We start from the raw sequence: 11,299 nt of genomic DNA, 5'->3' as shown, positions 1-11,299 counted from the left end.
GGCAGCGCCTTGTCCAGCGGGGGAGAGCCCAGCCCTTAGGGCCAATCCGTATCCCTGACTTCGGGATCCAGCTTGCCGACCTCCCTTCCTACATTGTTCCAATACGCCCGAGGCTGTTCACCTCGGAGACCTGCTGCGGATCCCGCACTGCCTGGCGGGAGATTTACACCCTCTCTCCGATTTTCCAGGGCCAGCGAGAGCTCGCGGGACGCTGCGAAACCCCGAAACCCCGAGGCTTTCCAAGGCCCGGCCGGCGGGGTGCTGGGGGCGGGTGGCGCTGTAGGAGGAGCGGCCTAGGGCCCCCCGCCCCGCCCCAGGACCCCTCGCGGCAGTGGGCGCAGGGAGGGGATGAGCGCAGCCGCCGTCTGCTCCCGAGGCGCCGGGATTCCTTGAGGGCTGCTGGGGGGGGGGGGGCGCGGGGGTGTCTGTAATACTCGGGGAGTGGGCCGCCCTCCAGAGAGAGTGGGGCCCCAGCCAGCTTCCCGCCGGCCTTCCCAGCACACCACCGCAGCGGGAATCCGCCTGGCAGGTCGCCGGAGAGGAGGCCCCCGCTCTGGGGAGGAGGGACGTCAGGAGAGGGAGGGTGGGTGGAGGGGTCGGGAGGAAGGGGGCGGGAAAGGTCCGGCGGGGTTGAATCCTCTGGGCGAACTGCTCGGACCCCACCCTTTACCTCTTAAGGGTTTCACACCCTCTGGAACTCTCTCTTCGAAGTTCTCTTCAACTTTCCCTTAATGGAATTTGTTGACTACGGGTCTCCAGCTCCAGCCGTGTTTGGCCTTAGATGGATACACCACCCACTTTGGGCTGCCTTCCCAAGCAACCTGGCTCCCCCAGGACCCGGCGGGGGTGGGGGCGCCGCCGGCCTCACGCAGTCCCGCAGTCCCGGGCTGCGCCTCCATCACCCGCCCCCGCCGCCCCTGGGAGGGGGTCTTGCGCCGCCACGTGTCCCGCGCCCCACCGCAGGCACCGATTCCGCGCTGCGCTCTTCCCTGTTCACTCGGGGCTGAGGGAACCCGGGTTAGTTTCTTTCCCTCCACTGACTAATACGCTTAAATTCAGCAGGTCGCAGGTCGCCAGGTGTAGGGCGCGCGCGGTCAGGGCTCGAGGTGGCACAGGAAAGGCCACCGCGAGCACACCGGGGCGGCGGGCAAGGGAGCACAAGCCGGCGCAGGCCAAGGGCCCTGCCAGGCTTGGAGGGCGGGGAGGCGACGCGGGAAAAGGAGGGGAGCGGGGTGCGGGCACCGCGCGGTGCACGGGGAGACGCGGTGGGGGGCGTCGGGAGCCGCGGTCGCCCCCAAGCGCCGCCCGCAACCACGCGCCCCGCCACTCGCGCGACACCGGGTCTCCTCCTCCTCGCCCGGGACGTCCCCCAGCGCCCCCCGCCGAAGGGCTCCTCGCCGGAACCGACGGCGGCGCCTTCCCACCGACACCCCTCCTTCCCTGTCCACCCTGACCACTGCGGGAGCAGCCGCGCGCCGGGGGGGGGGGGGGCGCGGGGCAGCAACGGGGCGTCCCGGGCGGCCACCAGGGCACAGGTCCCCGGACGCGGCCCGCGGGCCACTCCGCCCTGCGCGAGCCTCTCGGATAGGGCGAAGGCCAGGGTCGCCAGCGGGAGGGAGGGGCGGCGCGGACCCCGGAGGCGGAGGCGCGGCGGCGGACTGGGTGGGGGGAAGAGGGGACCCCGCCAGGACCACAAGCAGACAAGCAGCCGCCGCCTGGGGAGCGGAGGCAAGACCCACGGTGTTCCGGACCCAGGCCTCCCGACCCCCCCCTCCACGGACCACTATCCACCGGCAGCTCGGAACCGCAACCCCCCCCCCCCCAGACACAACCCAAGGCCGCGTGCATGGGGAGGGATCTCCCCCAGAGGGAACCGCAGCAGCCACGGCCCTCCCCGCAGCACGAGCCCTCCCCTCTCCTTCTCTCGGGGCGCCACCGGCCCCCCCACCCCCGCCGCAAGTCCCGCTGGGTTCTCACTCCCACGGACCTTCCACTGTCCCTACAGCAACCCTATCATCCCCCTATCCCTAGTACTACACCTACCCTTAACCTTACCCCTATAACTACCCTATCCCTATCCCTAACCCTACCACCTCCCATACCCAAGCTTTAACTCTACAACTATTTCTACCCATAACCCTACACTGAGCCTTGCCTTACCCGTAAATCCAGCCATACCCCTACCCCTAAAACTACCCCTACACCTTAACCTACTCCTATTCTTACTGCTACCACTACCATACACCTACTTGTACCCCTAAACGTAACTCTAAGACTATCCTTACCCCAACAACTACCCCTAACCCTACTCCTACCCCTAAACCTAACCCTATTCTAATGGTACCCGGAAAACTAAACCTAAATCTATATCTGACTTTACCCTTAGCCCTACACATACTCCTAACCCTCCTCTTACTCTTATCCCTACACATACAATTAAACCCACCCCTACTCCTAATGATATTACAACCCCTAGCCCTACACCTACCCATAACCCAGCCCCTACCCCTTTACCCCCAAACCCCTAACATAACCTACAACTATCCCAAGCCCTATGCCTACCCCTACCCAGAGCAATAAACCTATCCCTACACCACCGTAAAATCACTCCTACACCTACCCATACCACTACGCCTAAACTATCCCTACACCTATCCCAATCCATACCCTTCAACCTACCCTAACCCTACACCTACCTCTACCGCATCCTTATGCCATTGTCTGCCCCTTCTTAACCCTAACCTACCACTACCCCTACTCTTTCTGAACCCAATTCCTATCACTACACCTATGCCTACTCCTTGCCTGCCACTTCCCCTAACTCTGACCCTAGCCCTACACCTTACCCCTAACAGTACTTCTAACCCTATCCTACCTTTATAAGTAACACTAACCCAGGTCCTACCCCTACCCCTGTATACTTAAACCTATCCCTACATATAACCTGATGCCTTCCACTGTCCCTACTACCACCAGTATCCCTATACCTAACCCTATCCCTACCCTTTCCCCTATCCCCAACCTTAATCCTATTCTTACAACTACCCCTACCCCTACACTGTCCTTTCCATACCAGTAGCCCTACCCATAACCCTGTCCCTACACCTTCTACTACACCTAATCCATCATCAACCCCATTCCTGCCCATCCCCCTACTCCTAACACTACACCTATACTTTCCCCTATCCATGCCTGTCACCATACCCCAACCTCCATTCCTACCTTGAACCCTACACATACCTCTACTTCTACCCTTAACTGTACCCCTAACCCATCCGAATCCCTAGACCTAACCTTAACCCAACCCCTTCTTCTAACCTACCCATAGCCCTACCCCTAACCCTTGCCACTACCCCTAACCCTAGATCTATTCCTAACAATACCTATACCCATAACTCTACCTCTGCCCCTACCCCTACACTTATCCATATGCCTACCCCTACCAATAACCCTATGACTACTGTTATCCCTAACCCCACAGAACCCTATCATCCCCTGATCCTTAGTACTATACCTACCCCTAACCTTACCCCTATACCTACCCCTAACCTTACCCCTATACCTACCGTACTCCTAAATCTAACCCTACCATGTCTCATAACCATAGCTTTAAATCTATAACTATTTCTATCCATAACCCTACACTGCCCCTTCCACTACACGTAAACCTAGCCACACCCCTACCCCCAAAACTACCCCTACACCTTAACCTACTCCTATTCAAACTGCTACCACTACCATACCCCCATCTGTACCCCTTTACATAACCCTACAACTACCTTTACCCCAACAACTACTCCTAACACTACTCCTACACTACCCCTAAACCTAACCTTACTCCTACCCCTATTGGTACACCAAACCCTACTCCTAAATCTATACCTAACTTACCCCTAGCCCTATACCTACCCCTAAACTTATCCCTATGTCTACCCGTTCCCATAAGCCTAACCCTACCACTTCTCATGCCTGTTGCTTTAACTCTATAACTACTTCTACCCATAACCCTACATTATCCCTTCCCGTATCCCTAAAACTAGCCATACCCCTACTGCTAAAACTACCTCTACACATAACTCTAACCCTACCCCTAATCCCAACATGTATCCCTATGAGTACCCTTACCCTAACACCTACCCCTAACCCTACTCCTACACCAATCCCTAAACCTAACCTTACCCCTACCACTAACATACTCCAACTACCCCTATCTTTATACTTAACTATACTCCTAGCCATATGCCTATCCCTAAACCTTCTCCTACCCTTACCCTTACTAATACCCATACCATTAAACCTAGCCCTACACCTAACCATATGCCTACCCCTACAACTACTCCTACCTGTACCTCTAAACATACCCCTCTCCCTACACCTATACCACACATTAAACCCATTCCACCCCCCACCCAAACTCCTTCCCAAACCCTTCCCTAACCCTACCCATAACACTTCCACTACAGCTTCCCCTGCCCCTACCCCACCACCTACCAATACCCCCTTTTCTACCCCAATCCCTGACACTACACACATCGCTTTCCCTACCCCCACCCTTAACACTAAACTGACCACTATCCCTACCACTACTTCATTCCTTAACCCTACCCCTACCCTACCCCTACAATGAACACTAATACTAAACCTAAAACTACCCCTATCACAAATCCTATCCCTACCCCCAATCCTACCATTATTCCTACTTCTACACCTAACCCCACCCCTATCCTTAACCCTAACCCTACTCCTACCCCTAACTCCAAAATTACCCCTACCCTTAATCTTACTATCGCTACCCCTACTCCTAATGCTACCACTACCCCTAACCCTACATCTACTCCTAAATCTACCTCTACCTGTACACCTGCCCTAACACCTACACCTAGCCATACCACTAGCCCTAAATGTACTCTCACCAATAACCTAATGCTACACCTGCCCCTCCCATAACCCTACTCCAAATGCTAACACTACCCCTAACCCTAATCATACTCCTACCCCAAAACCTATCCTATACCTACCCCTACTCCTACCTCTACCCTTAATCCTACTCTTTTTTTTTTTTTTAATTCTTTTTTTTTTTTATTTATGATAGTCACAGAGAGAGAGAGAGAGAGGCAGAGACACAGGCAGAGGGAGAAGCAGGCTCCATGCACCGGGAGCCTGACGTGGGATTCGATCCCGGGTCTCCAGGATCGCGCCCTGGGCCAAAGGCAGGCACCAAACCACTGCGCCACCCAGGGATCCCTTAATCCTACTCTTAAAACATCCCCATCCCTAACACCAACCGAAGGACTAGCTATTCATGTACCTCTGCTCCTAAACCTACCCATAAACCTGTAGGAGTAGGTACACCTACAGCTATCCCATCCCCTGCACCTCCCGCAAACCTACATATATCTACCCCTAACCCTACACCTACCACTAACACTACTCCTATTCCTATCCCTACACACACCCTTGCTCCTACACTAAAACTATGCCTAGCCCTACCCCTAAACTTACTCCAACCCTACCGCTAAAGCTACCTCTACCCCTTCCTCTACATGTACACCTAACCTTAAACTGCCCGTGCACAGACAGCTACCCGTAACCCTAAACCTACTCCTGTCCCCACCCTACACTTAACTCTCCCCCAACACCTATGAATACCCCAAACCCTATCCCTAAACACACCTGTACCCCTACCTCTAAAGGTAATCCTACCCCTACCCCTACACTATTCCTTATTCCTTCCCTCTACTCCTACCTCAAACCAAACTGCTAGCCATACCTCTAACCTAATCCTACCCCAATGCCACCCCTAAGCCTACCCCTACCCGTACACCTACTGCTTACCCTATCCCCAACCCTACACCGTCCTCTACACTTACTCCTTAAAATACACTTACCCCACCCTTACCCCTCTCCCTTACCCTGTAGGAGTAGGTCCTCCTACAGCTAACTTTTCCCCTACACCTCCCACAAACCAACATATACAACTAGCCCTAACCTGACACCTACCACTAGCCCTACCCTTACTCACACCCCTACTCCTACCTTAGCACTACACATAGCCCTACCCCTAACCTTAATCCTACCCCTACAGCTAAACCTACACCTCCCACAAACCAACATATACAACTAGCCCTAACCCTACACCTACCACTAGCCCTACCCCTACTCACACCCCTACTCCTACCTTAGCACTACACATAGCCCTATTCCTAATCTTAATCCTACCCCTACAGCTAAACCTACCCCTACAATTACCTCTTCCCCTACCCATACACCTAAACCTAACCCTAACCCAAGCCCTCCTCTTACACCTACAGCTACCTATAACCCTAAACCTACTCCTAACCCTACCTCTACACCTAACAAATCTCCACCAATACCTACGACTACCCTGAACCCTATCCCTAAACATCCTCTATCGCTACCCCTACCCCTAAAGCCTATCCTAACCCTACCCTTACCCTTACAGCTACACTATTCCTTACTCCTAAACTTACCTCTACTCCTACCTCTAACCCAACTGTGAGCTGTACCCCAACCCCACCCCTCAAATACCCCTAACCCTACCCAAACCTCTAACCCTACCCATACCTGTACACCTACCTGCCCTCACCTCTACTCCTACCCTAACTCTACACCTACCTCTACACATACTCCTAAAACTATGCTTACCCGACCCTTACTCCTACCCCTACCCGTTATCCCTACTCCTACCCTTATACCTACCACTTACACTACCCATCCACAAACCCCATTCCTTCCATTACACCTATCCCTACATCTTTATATACTCTTGCCCCTACCACTTGCTACCCACACTCCTTAACAACTTGCCCTACCCCTTCCCCTAATACTACACTTACCCATACCCTAAGTCCTACCCATACCCCTATCCCAGCCTGGACCCTTCCCTTTCCCCTAATCCTACCTTTAACTCTACCCCACCCTCTAATCCTACCTCTATCCCTGCCCCTACCTATACTTGTACTTCTACCCCTATAACTACTCCTACTCCTACCCTTAGCTCTACCCCTTCTACTCCTATAGCTCTACCTACCCTTAACCCTACCACTACTCCTACACCTGTCAATACTCCTACTCTTACCCAAACGCTACCCCAACCCCTGTCCCCATCCAGTTACTCCTACATCTAACCCCCACAGCTACCCCTAAGCATTCTATTAATCCTACCCCCAACCCTATGTTTACCCTACCCTGACACTAAAACTACCCCTACACCTAAACTAACCCTAACTTTATCCTTAGGTCTAACCCTACTTTCACCCCTAACCCTCACACTTCCCCTTCAATTAACCCAACCCCAACCCCTACTGCTATCCCTACATCTACCCGTAAACCTAATCCTATCCTACACCAACTCTGCACCTAACCATACCCCTACCTCTAACCCTACCCATACTACTACCACTACCCCAGTGCCTATCCCTACCCCTACATGTAAACTTACTCCTACCACTATTCCTACACCATCCGTAACTCTACACCTAACCTTACCTCTACAATTAACCCTAAACCTAACAATACCCCTATGCTTAACCTTACCTCTAACCCTATCACTAAAACTACCCGTAACCCTAAACTTAACACTATCCCTAATCTTATTTATTTGTTTATTTGTTTGTTTATTTATTTATTTATTTATTTATTTATTTATTTATTTATGATAGTCATAGAGAGAGAGAGAGAGAGAGAGAGAGAGGCAGAGACATAGGCAGAGAGAGAAGCAGGCTCCATGCACCGGGAGCCCGATGTGGGATTCGATCCCGGGTCTCCAGGATCGCGCCCTGGGCCAAAGGCAGGCGCTAAACCGCTGCGCCACCCAGGGATCCCTACCCCTAATCATATTTAAATATACTCCTAAAAATACTCATATACTAGTCCTACTATACAGTGCTTTTCCATTTTGCCACTACAACTACTGTGACATAGTATCTAATTCCCTTATGTGAAGGCTAGTTGAAAGCTGCATTCAAAGAATGAGTTTCTCAGAGTTTCTCAGAGTTAACGATATCGCATTTCCAATGTACCTCCAGACTTACTGTTGAGGTAGTTTCTATCTTATTTACATGAGAGGCTAGTTGCAGGATTCATTGAAGGAACACTTGTTTCTGAGAATTAAGTACAGTGTGTTTGTTTCCATTATGTCTCCAAACCTACTGTTGACATAGGTTCTAACTCCCTTATGTTAGTGGCTTGTCGAAAGCTGCATTCAAGGAACTTTTGTTTTTCAGAGGTAAGTATATTGCATTTCTGTTGAGCCTCCACACTTACTTTTGATATATGTTCTAACTCCCTTATGTTAGAGACTAGTTGAAAGCTTCAGTCAAGGACCTCTTGTTTTTAGAGGAAGTGCATTTCCACTGTACCTCCAACCAACAGTTGAGATAGGTTCTAAATCTCTTCTGTTAGAGCCTAGTTGCCAGGTACATTCAAGGAACATTGGTTTCTCAGAGCTACCCCCAGCTCTTCCCCTACCCTAACTTTACATTATCATCTACCCCACTCATACCCCTATCCCTACACCTAACCCTACTCCTACCACTACCCATCCTCCATGCCTAGCCCTTCATCTACTCCTAACGCTTCTCGTACCCCAACCCTTACTGCTACCCCTACCCGTAATGGTAATCCTACCCCAACCCCTAAATCTATAACTACCTCTACCCCTTATCCGAAACATAAACCTACCATGCACCTACCACTATACCTAACCCTACCCTTACCTCTACACCTACACTTAACCCTATCCCTACCCCTACCCATACTTCTGTCCATAATCCTACCCTACTGCTATCCCTAACACTACTCCTCCCCTATCCCTGATCCTAATCCTACCTGAACACCAAACTCTACTGCTACCTTTACTGATAAACCTACCCCTAACCCTACACCACCCATACCCCTAACCCTAAACCTACAACTACACCTACCCCTGCCCCTACACATACCCCTAAACATACCCTACCCTAATCCCAAAACTTCCTCCAACCATTTGGCTATTCCAACCCCTTCCACTAAATCTATTCCTACCCATACACCTAACCTTGCCCCTACTGCTACCCTACTCCTACTCCTAAGTCTATCCCTAACTCTCACTGGGCCCTAGTACATTCATAGATATCTTCCTTGGGGCACTCCTGCCCCAGCCCTGGGAATCTGTTCTGGGAAGATGAGCCACCCTCCACCCTGCCCCATAACATCTTTGGCTTTGAAACTAGGAACCTTGAAAATCAGCGAGGCTTAACTAGGGGAAAGCCAGAGGGCTATAGGAAACTAAAACTCTGCTCTTAAAGGGCCCTCACATTATAGGAGTCCCAGAAGAAGAGACAGAAAGGAGCAGAAACTTAAAAAAATAATACCTGAAAACTTACCTAACCTGGAGAAGGAAACAGACATCCAGGTCTAGGCAGAACAGAGAGTCCCAAACTACTGAAGACAAAGAGGTCCACACCAAGACAATTAATTAAAATGTCAAAAATTAAAGAATCTTTTTTTTAAATTTTTTTATTTATTTATGATAGTTACAGAGAGAGAGAGAGGCAGAGACACAGGCAGAGGGAGAAGCAGGCTCCATGCACCGGGAGCCCGATGTGGGATTCGATCCCGGGTCTCCAGGATCGCGCCCTGGGCCAAAGGCAGGCGCCAAACCGCTGCGCCACCCAGGGATCCCTAAAGAATCTTAAAAGCAAGAAAGAAGGGGAAGATGGTGGTGGAGTAGGAGGACCTTTGGCTCACCTCATCCCCTGAATACAACTAGATAACCATTATATCATCCTAAATACCCCAGAAAACAATCTAAAGACTAGCAGAACAAACCACAACTAAAGGTAGAGAAGAGCCCACATCAAAGGAGGTAGGAAGTACAGAGAGGTAGCTTGGGAGCGAAACAGATTGTGGCCACCACAGTCATAGAGAAGGGCAAGAGACAAGTTAGCACACAGGGGAGTACATGGGGAAAATGAATCCCCATAACAATTAGCTTGGAAAGTGAGAGGGCCCAGGTTTTGTGTAGTTCTTACAACCAGTGGGACCTAAAGCCTGCGGTTTTTTTATTTTTATTTTTATTTTTATTTTTTTATTTTTTTTTATGATAGTCACAGAGAGAGAGAGAGAGGCAGAGACACAGGCAGAGGGAGAAGCAGGCTCCATGCACCGGGAGCCCGATGTGGGATTCGATCCCGGGTCTCCAGGATCGCGCCCTGGGCCAAAGGCAGGCGCCAAACCGCTGTGCCACCCAGGGATCCCAAGCCTGCGGTTTTAAAGGTTGCATGCTTGGCTCAGAGAGAGGTCAGAGGACGTTGGTCTGCTCTTGGAGAAAAGCCAGAGCAAACAGCCAGTGGACATACAATGTGGACACAGCAATCTGAAGAGCACCTGGGGCACACAGTGGGGAGGTTACTTGCTCATCTTGGAGTGTGTTCCAGAGAGGCAGCTTTCATGGAGTGACCCCTCTGGGTACAAAGGAACTAGCAGGTGTCATTTCCCTGCTCCACACCTCAGCATAAGCATGAACCCACCTGCAGGAGCCAGCATAGTGTCAATAACCCTACCTAACTGCTTAGACCAAGTCGTCCCCCACCCCTACCCCCCGCCACAAGCTTTGGGATAACCACTCCTACCCATCAGCTTGCCTCAAGTCACACACAGCAGGCCCCCTCCCTCAGAGCACTGGCCCAAATCCCTGCCCACACCATGTGTCCCCACCCAGGAGTTTTGCAGAGCCTCAGTTCTGGCAGCAGTGGCAACTGGTCTCATTTCACAAGGAGACCAGCATAGTTAGTTAAAACTCACCACGTTCAGGCCAGGGACCAACACTGCCCACAACTGCCTAAGACAGCCTCTGCAAATTACTGGCCTGAAGGATAAAGTGGCCGAGACACAACAGCAGAGCACACAGCACATATTAGAGACACTCCCAGAAGCGTCACACCCTAGGGAAAATGTACAATACACTGCAGGGAACTAGAGGGCCTCTTCTTCATAAAGTCATTCCCTCAAGGACAGGAGATATACTAACATTCCTAACATAGAGAAACAGGCATGAAGACTTAGATAAAATGAGAAGACAGAGGAATTTGTCCCAAATGAAAGAGCAAGACAAGGCCATGGTGTGAGATATAAGTGAAACACATAGGTAATATGCCTGATGGAGAATTTAAAGCAATGATCATAAAGATACTTGCTGGACTTGAGAAAAGAATGGAAGATATCAGTGAGACTATTAACACAGAGATAGGAATAATCTAGCAGAGATACAGGGCTCAATAAACAAAGTGAGAAAATG

The 11,299-nt window shown here is 51.4% G+C and overlaps 1 long non-coding RNA gene across 4 annotated transcripts in view; it reads left to right on the top strand.

The window, feature by feature from the left end:
* Positions 1-11,299, top strand: part of LOC140601158 (uncharacterized) — a 42,577-nt gene that overhangs the window by 13,242 nt on the left and 18,036 nt on the right. The gene's annotated exons all lie outside the window — the stretch shown is intronic.

This window comes from Canis lupus, chromosome 12 (assembly GCF_048164855.1).
Source record: "Canis lupus baileyi chromosome 12, mCanLup2.hap1, whole genome shotgun sequence".
Taxonomy (NCBI): domain Eukaryota; kingdom Metazoa; phylum Chordata; class Mammalia; order Carnivora; family Canidae; genus Canis; species Canis lupus.
Note: the sequence above shows the minus strand (reverse complement) of the source record. Positions and strands in the feature narration are given on the sequence as shown.